This window comes from Arachis ipaensis, chromosome B1 (genome assembly GCF_059453495.1).
Source record: "Arachis ipaensis isolate K30076 ecotype BB chromosome B1, ASM5945349v1, whole genome shotgun sequence".
Taxonomy (NCBI): domain Eukaryota; kingdom Viridiplantae; phylum Streptophyta; class Magnoliopsida; order Fabales; family Fabaceae; genus Arachis; species Arachis ipaensis.
In genome coordinates, this window is record NC_142436.1 from 16,982,515 (window position 1) to 16,998,859 (window position 16,345).

The following is a 16,345-nucleotide window of genomic DNA, read 5'->3' on the forward strand; positions in this document are numbered from 1 at the left end:
TCAAGGCAGTGACAGAGCTTGAACCAAAATTTTGGGGACCGAAAATTTAACATAAAAATTTAATAATAATATTTATATTAAAATAAAATTTATAAATATAATTATTTTTTAAGTTTGTTACTAATAAGATAATAAATAAATAATTCTACAGATAAAAAATATAAAATAGTTTATAATGGTACTCTTCAAGTTTTTAATGACTTAAAATCTTTAATAATTGAGTCAGAACTAAACTTTTCAGCAATTTCTTTCTCAATGTAAATAACCAAACTATCTGCAAGAAAGTCGTCCTCCATCTTGTTTCTTAACCTTATCTTTATTATTTTCATTGCTGAAAATGATCGCTCTGTAGTAGTTGTAGAAACTAGAAGAGTTAATATCAGGCGAATCAATCTATCAATCAAGTAATACACTTTTGACTTTTTTGTTTCTGCTAAACATCTACACAGTTCATGAATAGTTGATAAATTCTTCATTTCTGGATGCTGACGAACATCAAGAATAAAATGCTGAAGCTGAAAAGGCAAATTAATCTTCTCTTGTTCAGTAAAGTCTTCGAGATAGTAGCTATCAACAAGAGTAGAAATCTTAGCAATGTCAAAATTTTTGTAAGCATCCTTAGGCATGAGAGTAGAGCTCAGACTTAGTAGATCCATTGCTTGATCATTAAATCTGCTATTTAACTCTTGTAATTGCTTATCAATTGTGACTAAAAATATCTCCACTCTAAAATAATGCTCAACTGTAATATGATCTTTTTGGTGACGCGAGCGTCCGTGCCTTGCAACATAAGAAGCAGTTAAATCAGGAATTAGAATATCATGTTGCTCACAAAATGATTTCACATTTTTTAATAATTCCTCCCATCTGTCATCTCTCATGCTTTGGATAAGTGTTTTTGTAGAATGAACTAGTTGCACAGCATTAACTATGTCTTGAGACTGCTTTTGTAAAGCTTGACAAAGAATATCAGTTATTCCCATTGTTCCGATGGGTTACCTGAAACTGTAGGTCGATCTCGGATGAGATCTTCTGTACTGGTCGGAATCGATGTGTCCGGCTGGTGAATGGTAACCAGAGCTGGTATGTCCGACTTGTTTGGACTTGAACGTGCTGCTGATCCTCTGTCACTGAAGGGTGGGGGGTACCTGCAAGAGACTCCGATGCTTAAGTTAGCATGGGTATTAAACAAGTGTTATGTAGAATCAGAGTATGAGTTATACCTGGGTGCTCCAGTGTATTTATAGTAGTATGGGCTGACCTTTCTGATAAGATAAGTTAGTTATCTTATCTTATCTTATCTTATTTTGGGTGAAGTCAGCTTATCTTCAAGGGAATCGCCTTTATCTCTGTAGGCTTGGATTGCCTTTGGATTTGGGTCGTGTTCCTCTATTTGGGCCCTTTACTGGACTTTCCTGTTGATTTAGCCGATCTCTTTAAGAAGAGATCGGGTAGTCGGACCTGAAGAGGTCGGTCGCCATGTCGCTAAACATCCCGGGTCGGACAGCTTGACCCAGGGTATGAACAGTGCCCCTGCTTGAGCTCGGTCTTCTGCTTTGAGGTCGAGTTTTTTGACTTCGAACTTTTTATAGCGAAGCCGAACTCGAGCACTTTTGTCGATTCCTTTCTTTGTAGAGCTTTTTGAATGTAGAACGTTTTTCCTCTAAAAACGCGCGCTTTTTTATTAGCGCCTTGTTATGGGGAACGTGCGAGGGTTTAATGCCCCAATTAATTTGGCATTAATTGCCCCGTTTCCCTTAACTTCTTTGTTTTTGAACTTTACACTCAGGAAACGGTTTCTCTTCTTCACTCTTTCTTCGTAACTTCTCCCTTTACTCTCTCGCTTTCTGTTTTTGGCTTTGAGTCCATAGCTCCTTCCTACGACGCTTGCTTTGTTGCTGTTTTCGTGGAAGAGGGGTGATTCTGGATTTCGCCTTCCGTTTTTCTGCTTTCTAGGACAGCTTTTCTCCCATTTTCCAGGTTTGGTTCTTCTTCCTTCCTTCCTTTACGCCATTTATTTTGAGAAAGTTTGGATCTTTCTGTCTTTGCTTATGCCTGATCGTGGTGTGTTCTGTAGTTTCTTTGCCTCTTTACATGATTTTTCGCTTTTCCTGTTGCTTGCTGTTTTTAGGGCTTCTGCCTGTTGTTAGTGCTTTTGGTTTCGAAGCTTTGAGTGATAATTTTGTTTGATCCTAAAAAAGAAAGTATCTTTGACGCTTTCTACTTGTCGTGCTTCGATGTTTGGGGATGCATGCTTGTTCTTTACTGATAGACTGTAGGAAGATAGTGGTTTTGATGACTTTCTGTGCTTTTTGCGTTTTGTCTTTCTCCTATGAAAATGCTCGCTATTTAAGGTCTTCTATTCTTGTTTGAGAGATGCTGGAATGTAAGCGGTAGTTTTTTCCTGAAACGGTGCTTTGTTATTGCCTCCAAAGGATGCCCCAGGACTTTGGTTTGAGTCTTGGGGTTTTCCTTTCCTGTTTGTTTGTCTGTCGAGTTGTTTTGCCCCTCATCCGAGATGTTTTGTTAGTAATCCACTCTTCTTTTCTTTTGTAGGATTTAGTTGACCTCATGTCTTCCCGAAATAACGTTGTAGAGATGCCTTCCCAGGTTCCCGCGGGTATGGCCGACTGGGTGGACTCCATGGTTCTCATGTGTGTCTCGTTGGTTGATTCTGATTTTTGTGCTCAGCTTAGCCAGTTTCATAGTGTCTGTAATAATTCTGGAGATGAGAAGAACTATGAACTTGTCCTCCCTCTTCTGACGAGAGAGTCTGCTTTTCAACTCGGGTTGTTGATGGTCGCCCTTTCTTTTATGCTTATGATTTTTTCTTTGGTCAGCTGGGTATCACCCTTCCTTTTACCAGATTTGAAGCCGATCTGTTATGGTCTTGTAATGTTGCCCCGTCTCAACTTCACCCCAATTCCTGGGGTTTTATTAAATTTTTCCAATTGCTGTGCGATGGTTTTGGTATTCCTGCTTCCCAATCTCTCTTTTTCTATCTGTTTGTCTTGACTAAGCCCGGTGTGGTAAAAAAGAAGTCGGCTTGGGTCTCCTTTCATTCTACCCAAGGAAAGAAGGTTTTTTCCATGTTTGACGAGTCGTTCCGTGATTTTCAAAACTACTTTTTCAAGGTCCGAGCTGTTGAAGGAGCTCGGCCCTTTTTTCTGGATGAGAATGACGAACCTGCTATTCCCTTGGAATGGCAAAAAGACGTGAGGGTCTCCCGGTATTCGTGGGAAATGTTGGATGAGGCTGAGCGAGCCTTTGTGACTATCTTGGAAGAACGCTGGGGTCAACCTCCCCATCTTGACACAAAGAAATTTCTAACCAATCCTTCTCTTCTTCAGACTGAACTGGGTATCTTGTGTTTCTTTTATTATCTTGTTTATTTTGCTTATAGCTGTCTTTTCCGACTTATCCGACTTGTAGCTGAATTTTTTGTTTTGCTTGCAGAGGCAATGAGGAATAACGAAGCTATAAAAGCTTTTAAGAGGGCACAGAGGGCGACTGCTGCCAGAAATGTTGCTGCCAGGGCAGCTGGGGAGGGATCCGCCCAGGCGCGCGAGAAGCCATCAGTGCAGAGTTCCACCGGGGTGAAGAAAGTGATCCCTACACCCCGAGTTCGTTTGGTAGATCCTCACGTCGCCTCTGCTGCTCCTTCTGTTGCTCTTCCCAATAAAAAACAAAATACTGCTGAGCCCTTTGACCTTGATGCTCCTGATTTTAATGCTATTGAATTCGTGGATCAACAAATCGGTCCCTACGGCGCTCTCTCCATGGACGATGTGTCCATCCTTCATCACTTGGAATTCATGGCCCGAAATCATGTGAAGATGGCGTATATGTCGGCTGCCATATATCGTACTGCTCAGAATCTCCCTCTCCACGCCACTAAAGCGTTTATGGAGGAGGCAAAACAAGAGTTTGATCGGATGAAGGAGTTAAAGGAGGAGCTTGAGACGAAGGTGGCCAAGCTGGAGAAGGACTTGAAGAATGAGGAGGCGAGTTCTCAGTCATTGGCAGCTTCGTTGAGGTTGGCTGAGGACGCAGTCTTGATGCACAAGGATAGTTACGTTACCTCTTATCGAGAGGTGCTACGCCTGAGGGAGGAGCTCGACCATGCCCGGGAAGATTATTCTGAGCTTCAAGGTCATCTCGTTGGCAGCGTGACTGCTGCTTACGAGAACTTGAAGGAGCAAGTTCGGGTCATTGCTCCCGAGGCCGATCTCACCCTTTTTAGCCTGGATAATATAGTCAGGGATGGCAAGATTGTCCCTGATGATGAGGGTGATGATGATGATGTTGTTTCTCCCTCTGTTTCTTCTACCAAAATGCCGACCTCTTCAGTTCCTCCTGCTGTGCCCGACTCGGATTTCCAGATCCTGAATCGGGAGGATGGAACTGTGGATGCTGTGCTGATCCAGACTCGCCCTCCTTCTCCTTGTCTTGATGCTGCCAAGAAGGCTCCTAATGCTTGCTGATCTCTTCTTGAAAATTTGTGTAGTTGGCTCGACTTGTGGGCTCTTTTAGAACTTTTTTATTTATTTGCTGACGCTTCCTAGTTGCTTGTCTAGCAACTTTTTATTTTGAAAAACAAAAGGTAACTTGTTATTTCTTTGTGGTAGGTTTTGGTGGCCTTCCAGGCCTTATAACTTTATAGAGTAGAAGTAGTTGTTTGACTTGACATCTTTTTTGTTTTTCTATTGATGTTCGAAATCTTGCTGCTCGACCTCCTTGGATTACTTTATTGTTTGTAGCTTGAATCCTTTGAGGTTACGATTTGTGGGGTCCAACTTGTTTCTCGATTTTTCGTATTTGTGGCCGGTTCCTTTGCGTTGGTCCCTTTCTAAGTTATTATTGTAATCCTCTCTTTCAGAGATTACTTTTATAACTTGTTTGTAGGAGATTGACTTCGTCAGGTCGATCTCTTTTTAAGTCATTTTTGTAATCCTCTTTTTTGGACCTTTGTCAGGTCTCTTTCAGGGATTACTTTGATAACTTTTTAGTAGTAGGAGTCCGACTTGGTTATGTCGGTCTCCCTTAAGTTATTTTTTGTAGTCCTCTTTCTTGGATCTTTGTCAGATCTCTTTCAGGGACTACTTTGATAACTTTTTGGTAGTAGGAGTCCGACTTGGTTGTGTCGGTCTCCCTTAAGTTATTTTTTTGTAGTCCTCTTTCTTGGATCTTTGTTAGATCTCTTTCAGGGACTACTTTAATAACTTTTCATTTTGGGCTGACTTTGTTATGTCGGGCCCTTCTAAGTTAAAGTAATCCTCTTTAATAGGGTTGGCCAGACCTCTTTCCAGGGTTTACTTATAACTTGGTTTGACTTGGTTCGACTTCTTAATGTTCGACCAGTCTTTAAGTTATTATTTTAGCGATCCGTAAGACCTCGTCAGGTTCTTTTTTAGATCACTTTCGATAACTTCTTACATTATTCTGTGTTTATCTTTGCTGATTTGTAGAAAGTGGTTGTCATCTCTAGATCGTCCTTTAGGTGAATCGCGTTTTCACCTTTATCGGACGGTTGTCTTTATCGTGATCGTGCAGTGAAATTCTTTTTCACTTTCTGCCGATCTGTTGCTTTATAATCGGACGATGAATGCTTCAGATTAATGTGTCTTGAAATCTTTGTAGAATATCTAAAATATATTTTATTTAAAGGAAAAGTGCAAATAGATACATATGGGATTGTCTGAGTCTCAACTTGGTGCCTCATTAAAAAACCTTTTCAGGAAAAAGAGTGCATCCAATGATGAGATCTTTTATCTCTTCTTAACTGTAGTACCTTCTTAGGTTGCAAGCGTGCCACGACCTGGGAAGCTCTCGTCCATCGAGTTCAGACAGTCTGTAAAAGCCCTTTCCAAGTACTTCGACAACTCGGTAGGGTCCTTTCCAGTTTGCTGCCAGCTTTCCTTCTCCTGGTCGAGTTGTTCCGATATCGTTTCGGATTAGAATGAGATCATTCTCTGCAAAACTTCTCGGCACTACCTTTTGATTATATCTGGAAGCCATTCGGCGCTTTAGAGCTTCTTCCCTGATCCGAGCTCTTTCCTGGAGTTCGGGTAACAAGTTGAGCTCTTCTCTCTGAAGTTGGGAGTTTGCTCCCTCATTGTAGTGAACTACTCTGGGTGACCCTTCCTCGATTTCTACTGGAATTATTGCCTCTATTCCGTATGCTAATCGGAAGAGGGATTCCTTCGTGGTGGAATGTGGCGTTGTTCGATATGCCCATAGGACCTGTGGAAGCTCTTCTGCCCAGGCTCCCTTTGCGTCTTGTAATCTCCGTTTTAATCTGGCCAGTATGACTTTGTTAGCAGCTTCGGCCTGTCCGTTGGCTTGTGGATGTTCAACGGAGGTGTACTGGTGCTTTATATTCAAGTCGGCTACTAGTTTTCTGAAGCCTGCATCTGTGAATTGAGTGCCATTGTCTGTGGTTATCGAATATGGAACCCTGAACCTCGTGACAATGTTTCTATATAAGAATTTCCGGCTTCTTTGAGCGGTGGCATTGGCCAGGGGCTCTGCCTCGATCCACTTTGTAAAGTAATCTACCCCTACTATGAGGAATTTAACTTGTCCTGATCCCTGTGGGAAGGGGCCGAGAAGATCGAGTCCCCATTTTGCAAATGGCCAAGGCGAGGTCACGCTGATGAGCTCTTCTAGCGGGGCGATGTGAAAGTTGGCATGCTTTTGACACGGTGGGCATGTCTTTACAAATTCTGTGGCTTCTTTCTGTAGAGTTGGCCAATAAAATCCCGCCCGGAGCACTTTTTTTGCGAGAGCTCGTGCTCCGAGATGATTGCCACAGATACCACCGTGTATTTCTTCTAGTACTTCTCTTGTGTTGGAGGTTGGCACGCATTTTAGTAAAGGTGTTGAGATTCCTCTTTTGTACAGGATGTTGTTTATGATAGTGTAGTACTGTGACTCCCTTTTTAACCTTTTTGCCTCCTTTTCTTCTATGGGAGCGTTCCTGTTTTGAGGTAGTTGGTTATAGGGGTCATCCATCCTTGGTCCTTACTTATTATAGTCAAGACTTTTTCCTCTTCCGAGATTGACGGGTTCTGCAACATTTCCTGGATGAGGCTTCTGTTGTTATCCCCTGGTTTGGTGCTGGCTAGTTTTGAGAGTACATCAGCTCGGGCATTTTGTTCGGGGGGTATGTGGTAGATCTTATACTCCCCGATTTGTCCGAGATGTTCCTTGGTTTTATCCATATACTTTTTCATGGTGGGATCTTTGGCTTGGTAACTCCCTGTTATTTGTGATGTAACCACTTGTGAGTCGCTGTAAATGTTGAGTTTTTGAGCTCCGACCTCTTTAGCCAGCTTCAAGCCAGCTAATAATGCTTCATATTCCGCTTGGTTGTTTGAGGCCGGGAACCCGAACTTGAGGGAGAGCTCAATTTGGGTTCCTTGGTTGCTTTCTATTATTACGCCTGCGCCGCTTCTAGTCTTATTTGAAGAACCATCCACGTAAAGGTTCCATTCTGTGGGGGTTTCTAGGGCATCTGTGAATTCTGCGATAAAGTCGGCCAGATATTGTGATTTGATTGCCGTCCGAGCTTCATATTGAAGATCAAACTCTGACAACTCGACTGCCCATTGTAGGATTCTGCCTGCTAGATCTGTTTTCTGCAATATTCCTTTTATGGGTTGGTTAGTTCGAACCTTGATGGTGTGAGCCTGAAAGTACGGGCGGAGTCGTCGAGATGTTAGGATAAGAGTATAGGCGAATTTTTCTATTTTCTGGTAGTTCAGCTCGGATCCCTGTAGTGCCTTGCTAATGAAGTAGATAGGTTGTTGTCCATTTTCGTCTTCTCTGACTAGTGCTGATGCTATTGCCTTGCTTCCCACTGCGAGGTATAATATGAGTGGTTCTCCAACTCGCGATCAGGATAGGATATGTGGCTGTCCTAAGAACTTCTTGAGGTCTTGGAAGGCTTGCTCGCACTCTATTGTCCATTCGAATTGTTTTCCCTTTCTTAAAGTATCATAGAAGGGAAGAGATCTTATCGCGGCTCCTGCTAAGAATTGGGATAGGGCGGCCAGTCTCCCATTGAGTTGCTGTACTTCTTTAACATAGGTTGGGCTCTTCATGTTGAGTATGGCCTGACATTTGTCTGGATTTGCTTCAATTCCTCTTTGAGTGAGCATGAAGCCTAAGAATTTGCCTGCTTCTACTGCAAAGGTGCATTTCGCGGGATTAAGTCGCATGTCATGCTTCCTTATGGTGTCGAATACTTGGGCCAGGTCGGACAGTAGTGTCTCTTCGCTTTGTGTTTTTATTAGCATGTCGTCCACATAAACCTCCATGATCTTTCCGATGTGATTCAAAAAAACTTTATTCATTAGTCTTTGATAAGTAGCTCCTGCGTTCTTGAGACCGAAGGGCATCACGATGTAACAGTAGTTCGCCTTTGGTGTTAAAAACGAGGTCCTTTCTTGATCTGGTGGATACATAGGAATTTGGTTGTATCCTGAATATGCATCCATAAACGAGAGATATTTATATCCAGAGGAAGCATCTACCAGGGCGTCGATACTTGGGAGTGGGTATGGATCTTTTGGACAAGCTTTGTTGAGATCGGTGTAATCGGTGCACATTCGCCACTTCCCATTCGATTTTTTCACCAAGACGACGTTGGCTAGCCATAGCGGGTATTTAACTTCTCTTATAAATCTGGCTTCCAGCAGTGCCTGTACTTGCTCTTCCACAGCCTGGGATCGCTTTGGCCCAAGCTTTCTTCGTCTCTGCTGTACCGGTCGAGATCCTGAATTTTTTCTATCTCGCCCTCTGGTTGGGGGCGAAGATCTTCTCGTCGTTGGACTCCGCCCAACTCGATTGCGTGGAACTCTTCTCCTTTGCCTCTAAGGTTTAGGCTTTCGTTATAACAGCGACGTGCCATCTTTTGGTCGGCCTTTATCGTGGCTATCCCTTTTGGAGTTGGGAACTTCATACATAGGTGTGGGGTCGAGACTATTGCGCCGAGTTGGTTGAGTGTTGTCCGACCTATGAGAGCATTGTAAGCTGAACTTACATCGACTACAATGTAGTCTATTTTGAGGGTCCTGGATTGGTCTCCTTTTTCGAAGGTTGTATGTAGTGATATATATCCTAGTGGTCGAACTGGGGTATCTCCTAGCCCGAACAGATTGTTTGGATATGCCTTAAGTTCTTTTTCTTCTAAGCCGAGTTTATCAAAGGCTGTCTTGAATAAGATGTCGGCAGAACTTCCTTGGTCTACTAAGGTGCGGTGTAGGTTGGCGTTTGCCAATATGATGGTGATGACCATGGGGTCGTCATGTCCTGTGATGATGCCAGACGCGTCCTCCTTAGTGAATGTTATCGCTGGGATGTTGAGTGCTTCTTCCTCTCCCTCGACATGATATACTTCTTTGAGATACCTTTTGCGGGAAGATTTGGAGATCCCTCCTGCTGCAAATCCGCCATGTATCATGTGGACATGTCTTTCTGGTGTCCGAGGTGATCGTTCTGTTCGTTCGGTATCTTCATCCCTTCGTCTTTTTCTTTGATCATCATCTCAGGTGGCCAGGAATCGATCTAATTTTCCTTCCCTCACTAATTTTTCTATGATATTTTTTAAGTCGAAGCATTCGTTGGTGGCGTGTCCTCTGACCCGATGATATTCACAATATTCCTTCCGATTTCCTCCTCCCCTTTTTCCTTTGAGGGGCCGTGCTGGGGAAATTTTTTCTGTATGGTAGACCTCTTTGTATATTTCGACTAGGGATGCTCTGAGGAGAGTATAATTATGGTATTTTTTAATTTTCTCCCCTTGTCGATCTTCTTTTCTTTTAGATTCCTTGTCTCTGTCACGGTAGGAGGCCCCGATTTTGAGGTTTCTCCTAACCGAGCGTTTTCTTCCAGGTTGATGTATTTTTCTGCCCGTTCCTGCACTTCGTCTAAGGAGGTCGGATACTTTTTTAATATAGACTGGCTGAAAGGTCCCTCTCGTAGGCCGTTGATAAGTCCCATGATGGCGGCCTCTGTGGGTAAGCTTTGTATGTCCATGCATGTTTTGTTGAATCTTTCCATGTAGTTGCGGAGGCTCTCCCGATCTCCTTGCTTGATCCCTAGTAGACTGGGGGCGTGTTTAACTTTATCTTTCTGGATGGAGAATCTGGCAAGGAACTTTCCGGCTAGGTCGTCAAAGTTTGAGATGGACTTGGGAGGTAAGCTGTCGAACCATCTGATCGCCGTCTTTGTGAGGGTTGTCGGAAAGGCTTTGCAGCGAACGGCATCTGAGGCATCGGTAAGGTACATTCTGCTTCTGAAATTGCTGAGATGATGGTTGGGATCGGTGGTGCCGTCGTACAAAATCATATCCGGGAGTTTGAAGTCTTTTGGAATTTCGCTTTTCATAATTTCCCTGGTGAACGGATCCTGTTCTTTGCATGAGCTTTCCTCAGGAGTGACCCGAGGGGCTTTTAATTTGAGATCGGCTTCTAATTGCTGTAACTTGTCTTCCAATTCTCAACGTCACTGTACTTCTTTTTGTAGATCTTTTCCGATTTCTCGTTGTCGTTGGGTTTCTTCTTCAAGTTGTTTCAAGCGATCTTGAAGGGCTTCTATTGCTCCCGGTTTAGCTGAATTTTTGTCTCCATTGGATTCCGGAGTGTCTTTTGGTGGGGTGTCCGCATTTTTGTGTGGTGTTCTATTTTCTAGATCTGAGTCGTGGTCGTTGTCATGGTTGTCCGCCATGGTGATGGAATGACTTCCAGGTTCTCCGGCAACGGCGCCAATGTTCCGATGGGTTACCTGAAACTGTAGGTCGATCTCGGATGAGATCTTCTGTGCTGGTCGGAATTGATGTGTCCGGCTGGTGAATGGTAACCGAAGCTGGTATGTCCAACTTGTTTGGACTTGAACGTGCTGCTGATCCTCTGTCACCGAAGGGTGGGGGGTACCTGCAAGAGACTCTGATGCTTAAGTTAGCATGGGTATTAAATAGGTGTTATGTAGAATCAGAGTATGAGTTATACCTGGGTACTCCAGTGTATTTATAGTAGTATGGGCTGACCTTTCTGATAAGATAAGTTAGTTATCTTATCTTATCTTATCTTATTTTGGGTGAAGTCAGCTTATCTTCAAGGGAACCGCCTTTATCTCTGTAGGCTTGGATTGCCTTTGGATTTGGGTCGTGTTCCTCTATTTGGGCCCTTTACTGGGCTTTCCTGTTGATTTAGCCGATCTCTTTAAGAAGAGATCGGGTAGTCGGACCTGAAGAGGTCGGTCGCCATGTCGCTAAACATCCCGGGTCGGACAGCTCGACCCAGGGTATGAACACCCATCATATCTTTCATCAAATGCAAGATCAATACAAACTCAAATGAGGTCAGGGTATTGTAAGCACTATCTGCATCACCACGCTGAGAATAAGTTGATCCATCAACAATAATCTTTTGTAAAACAGTCAACGTTGCACCATACATATTTATCAAACTGCAAACAGAAGAGAAATGAGAACTCCATCGAGTATCACCTGCTCGTTTCAAAGTACCAATTTGATTTGCCCCTTTACCAGTTTCAAGTTCATCAATCTCTAATAAATGGACAATTTCATCTGTCTTGACAGCATGTAACTCATCATGTCGCTTACTAGAAGAACAAATGATGTTGACGATGAAAGTCAATTTTGAAAAAAATTGATGCACAGGAATAACTTCTATTGATGCAGCAACTAATGCAAGTTGTAATCGGTGAGCAAAACAGTGGATATAGTAAGCATAAGGACAATCTTTTAAGAATAGTGCTTGTAACCCATTCCATTCTCCTCTCATGTTGCTGGCACCATCATATCCTTGACCACGAATATTAGAGACATCAAGACCATGTCGAGAAAGAATGCCGCACAATTCTTGTTTTAGAGTTAATGATGTAGTATCTTTGACATGTACAAGTTCAAGAAAACGCTCTTGAATAAAACCATGTATATCAACAAATCTCAAAACAAGTGCCATTTGTTCTCTTTTGGATTCATCACGAGCTTCATCTACTACAATGCAAAACTTGGAATCTCCAATTTCTTCACAAATATGCTTTCTCACCTTGTTTGAGAGTATATGCAAGATTTCTTTTTGAATTTGATGTGAAGTATATTTAGCATTATATGGAGCATTTTCTAACACAGTTCTTGCAACTTCATTATTGTAAGATGCTATGAGTTTTATCATTTCAAGAAAATTACCTCGATTTTTTTATTCTGGAGTCTCATCAAGGCCTCTGAAAGCACAAGCTTGAAATGTAAGCCAACGAGTTGCATCAATGGAGAATTTTAGACGCAATCGATTCTTTTGAATTTTCTCATAAGTATGATCCTCAATTACATTTTAGATGTGACTTGCCTGATTCAATAAATCTAGACATGCTCCAACTGCATTATTGTGTGGTGAGAAAGGATCTCCAATATGTTTAAGAAAAGCACAATTCTTTCCATCGTTAACTTTTTTCCAATTTCTAAACCCTTTACTAATAAAATATCTGACCCATTACGTCCACTGGGTTTTTTGCTAACCAAATAACAAAATAAACAATATGCAGCATCTTCAGAAGGTGAATACTCTAACCATGAAGGAAAAATACCAAACCAAGCATATTGAAATCGTCTTGGATGCTTCGTACCAGATAGAGGATAATTGTCAAGATGCTTTTGATATGGACCCCGATAAGCTCGTCTAACCTCATCTCTCTGGTTTGGGTGATATTGCCAAATTAGAAACCGTTTTCCAGGGTCTCGTTCCAAAGAATTAAGGTCAAACTCATCAGATGCAACTCTTTGAACTTTTGAAGGTTGTATCTCACTTTCTTCGTGATTCATTATAGTAGAAGAACTATCTACATGTGTTGATATTGTAGAAGTTATATATTTTCCTTCTTGAATATTAGCCTTCCTCTTAAAAAATGCATCAATTCTTTAATTTTTCATCATTATTTTGTATAAAAATTTGAATATATATTCTGTAAAATATATAAAAAAAAGTTAGAAGGATAAATATTAAAATTTATAATATTTATTAAATTTTTTTTATGAATTTATTAAAATACAATAATATCAATACTTATTAAATATTATAATATTTTTATCATATAAAAAATTAAATTAAATAAATAGTAAAATATAAAATAATATTAAATTAAATAAATAAAAAATATCTAATTTTTTATATTTGAATTCAAAAGTAAAGGGAGTGTTGCTTGTTGAATAGAGAAGCAAAGCAAAGGCAGTAGCGTGTTTGATTTGATTTTATCTTTTAATTTTGATGTGTTGTGAAGTTAACAAAGGCCCACTCACTAAAAATTATTATACAATAAATGTATGAGATGGATATTGAACTTGGATACTTCAAGTTATACTTATTCAAGTTATAGTTAAGAATTTAAACCAATTGAATTATTTTTTATTTTTAATGAAGTACTACTAGTCTACTATTTTTTTTATAAAAAATTCCCTTGTCTGAGTGAAGCTCCGCCACTGCCTGAAGGTCTTAGCTTTTCAGTCCAATAATAGATATACATTTTCACTTGCAATTGCTCGAAAGCAATAGCCATTTGTCTAGCTCAAAGGTTACATAATTCTGTTCTAACAAGGGGCGACCAAACCCATCGGATCCGGCACTTAATTCAAATAAAAATTTAATTTTATTTAACTGATAATATAATAAAATATTTTATATATCATGTAATTACATTTAATTTTTTGGATAATCAGTCAGATAGTTAATATAAAAGATAAATATTTTTATTAATATAATATTATGTAATTAAAGTATATTCAAAATTAAATTTTTAAAATATATCATTATGAGATTATTATAATACTGCATTGTCCTAAAAGAAATTTGTTATACGTCATGATTTTGTTTAATTTGTATGTAAATTGTTGCCGCCTGTTGGATTTTACTCTTTTGTTCATGAATGTTATAGGCTGCAATGATTCCTAGAACGAATCTTGAGTAAATTTTAATTTCTTGTGAAGGAATGAAGACAAACCTGGGTGGGGAAATAGCAAATGAACTTATTTCAAGAATAGTAAAAACCTGAGGGAAAATAAAGGCAAACCCAAGACATAATATAAATATTATTGTTACTTATGATTTATGAAGTTCGTTGTTGAGGTAACTTCTGAGATCATTGAAGTTTCTACGTAGTGTCTGAAATCACCATTTAAAGTAGTTGTGTTGATGTTTCTGAAGTAGCTTCTGAGGTCACCAGATTTGTTTATTTATTTACAGCACACGGTTAGATGGATAAAATGGTTTGTTATTGGTTCAGGTTGGATCTAATTTGCATTTGTATGTTGACATGTTTATCTTCATGAGTTATTTATATGTAAATTATGGAAAATAAATATCACTTCTTATTAGCCACCCACTCACAATGAAAACTCAGAAAAAAAGAGGTAAGAGAAAACTAAATCAGAACTGCCGGCTAAAAAATGACTAGCTGAAGTTATAACTTTTTTAATTAAATGAATCTAATAATCTATATTTCTATATTTAATTACAAAAATTGGATCTGGAAAATATGACTATGATATGCAGGTGTAATTCAAAGTTGCTGGGAACGGGAGCAACACAAGGAAATAGTAAAGGGTAAACAAAAATGTCTGCTTTATATTAGAATTAGTTATTAAAATTAGTTTCTATGTAGTTATATATGAATTAATGTATATTTTTGTATTTTGTACGGGATAATATATTAAAATATATAAAAAATTTTTATTAAAGATAATTAAATAAAATATACATAACAATTAATAAATATTTTATAAAATTATAATTAAAAATAAATTTTAACTATTTTTAATATTAAAATATTAAAAATAATTAGTATTTGTCCTAATAAATTTGGATTGGTTGAGTAATAATTTTATTCGTCCACTTAAATAAATATTAAGAATTCAAATTTTGTACAATTTATTAATTAATAATAAATTATTAAATAAAACTTCAATCCGCAAGGAATTAATCTTTGACTTATTAAATTTAAAAATGTCATAAAAAAATATTAGTATTTATCTTTAAAGTCTATTGAGTTAGAAAGTATTGCAGAAAACAATGATATTTACTTTTAAAGTAGAATAATATTGCGGGAATGGGAGCAACATAACAAAATAGTAAAGGTAAACAAAAATATTCAGTGTATACTAGAATTAATTATTAAAATTAGTTAATATGTATTATGAATACGTAGATTAACTTATTTTTAATATATTTTTTATATATTTTAATTATATTTGATATACATCAAAATCAATTTCTGATATAAAATATATATTAAAATATAAAATATGCATTGAAAATGAGTTAAACAATATATATTTATACATAAATATACATTAATTAATTTTAATATATATAAATAATATTTTATTTATATTTTAATATATTTTATATATTAACTGATTTTGATAATTAATTTTAGTGGATACCTGCTACAATAATAAAAGAAGGACGTGGACGGTGGGTGTGTGAAAACTATAAAAGTCATTTTATTATGGTTTAATTTTTTTGTTGGTCTCTAAAATTTTACTAAATTTTTAATTAGGTCTTTATATTTTTTTAGTTAGGTTTTTTACACTATTTTTAGTTTTATAATTAAGTTATTCTTATATAAAAAATGTTTAAATTAACAATTTTTTTTAAAAATATATGCAGTCAAAGATCTAATTAAGATTTTAATTTTAAATATCTTTAATTTATGAAAAGAATCAGTTAGTTCTAATATTTTTTAAACTAAAAAAATTAATTATAAAATTAAAAATAATATAAGAATTCAATTAAAAAAATATAAAAACTTAATTAAAATTGGTAAGAACATAAGAACATTAAGAGTAATGAAATCTTTTATTACATATATTACCTGCAAAACTAATACTAGGACAAAGGGAAATACAAAGTTAGACTGGCTTTTTCAATTTTCCTTATAGATCAATGATTCTGTGTGTTAAATTTTTTATTACATTTTTATAGTTAGAAATTTCTAATTAAGTTATTAAAGTATAAAAGTTTCCAAATCCTTAATTTCATTACGATACAAAAACATGACAATAAATATAGTAAAAAATTGATAATCAATACTTTCAATTGATAATTAATTAAATTTTTTAATTCGAAATTTTTTATGTGACAAATTTTTTTATATATGAGAGATTTTTTTTGTAAAATATAAAAATATTAAATTTTTTGAAATTTTACCAGAATATGGGGGCTAATTATAAAATTAGAAATTGTTGAAATGAGATTTTTATTTTTCTTTTTTTTTAAATTATAAAAAAATAGTTAGATGAGATTTTTATTTTTTACAAAATTGAAAT

At 37.8% G+C, this 16,345-nt stretch overlaps 1 pseudogene; it reads right to left on the minus strand.

Annotated features, from left to right (window-relative positions):
- Window positions 1-185: 185 nt before the first annotated feature.
- LOC107647271 (uncharacterized) lies at window positions 186-12,955 on the minus strand (annotated as a pseudogene).
- Window positions 12,956-16,345: the final 3,390 nt, after the last annotated feature.